The 1,111-nt window shown below is 41.4% G+C and overlaps 1 protein-coding gene across 2 annotated transcripts in view; it reads right to left on the bottom strand.

Annotated features, from left to right (window-relative positions):
- Nucleotides 1-1,111, bottom strand: part of Tsnaxip1 (translin associated factor X interacting protein 1) — a 16,974-nt gene that overhangs the window by 8,354 nt on the left and 7,509 nt on the right. The window lies entirely within an intron of this gene.

Raw genomic sequence — 1,111 nt, 5'->3', positions numbered from 1 at the left:
AAAAAAAAAAAAAAAAAACACTGTACTACTGAGCTGTATCCACAGCCTCTTCCTTTTCTGATGTTCTTCTGCATCCCTACACACACACACACACACACACACACACACAAAATCTTGCTACATGGCCCATGGTGGCCTTACACTTGAGACCTTGCCTCCAGTTCCTATATGCTGAGATCACAGGGATATGCCAGTATACCTAGCTATACAGACATCATTAATATGGTCCATAGTTAAGACTGTGGTCTTTTAGTTATAGATGGTTAGGATTAAATCTCGCATCTTTCTTATCAGCAGTGAGACCACAGGTTAACTTCTCTGAGCCTCAGACTTTTCATCTGCAAAGTAGGATAACAGTAGTCAGCCTCCCAGTGCCCGAGGCAAGGATGCTGGGGGGGGGGGGGACGACTGTGTGCTAGGAACCCAGTAATGTGAGTTCTACTCTTCTATATTGTCAGGAAACACCGAATGCCTGTACTATGACAGATAAGTCTGAATATGGAGAACCCCAATCTCTGCCTTTTGGCACTGTATAACATGCCAAAAGCAGAAAGAAATAGGAGAGGAGGGTAAGTCAGGCTAATGCCTAGATGGATAAGACAGGCAGGACTACAGAGATGTAGTAAGTGGAGCCTGCAAGGATACTGGGGTGCATCCTTTGGGGAGGAAGAAATAGGTGAGGGTCCCCTGGTGAATGGGGTTTCATTTTGACTCATTATCAGATGCATGTGGTACCAAGTGGTATGTATGGCTTTTTTAAAATTATTTTATTAGATTTTCTTCATTTACATTTCAAACGCTATCCCAAAAGTCCCCTATACCCTCCCATGTATGGCTTTTTTAAAAAAAAATCTTTTCATTCAATACGGCATAGAAAAAAATGCAATAAACTGGGTGGTGGTGGCACACACCTTTAATTCCAGCACTCTGAGAGGCGGAGGCAGGGAATCTCTGAGTTCAAGGCCAGCCTGGTCTACATCATGAGTTCCTGAATACCCACTCAGAGCTACATAGAGAGATCCTATCTTGAAAAAACAAAAACAAAAACAAAAAAACAGTAAATCATTATCATCATCATCATCATCATCTTTTTTTTTTTTTTTTTTTTTTT

This window comes from Mus pahari, chromosome 20 (assembly GCF_900095145.1).
Source record: "Mus pahari chromosome 20, PAHARI_EIJ_v1.1, whole genome shotgun sequence".
Taxonomy (NCBI): Eukaryota; Metazoa; Chordata; class Mammalia; order Rodentia; family Muridae; genus Mus; species Mus pahari.
The sequence above is the reverse complement of the archived record's forward strand: the minus strand, read 5'-3'. Positions and strand labels throughout refer to the sequence as shown.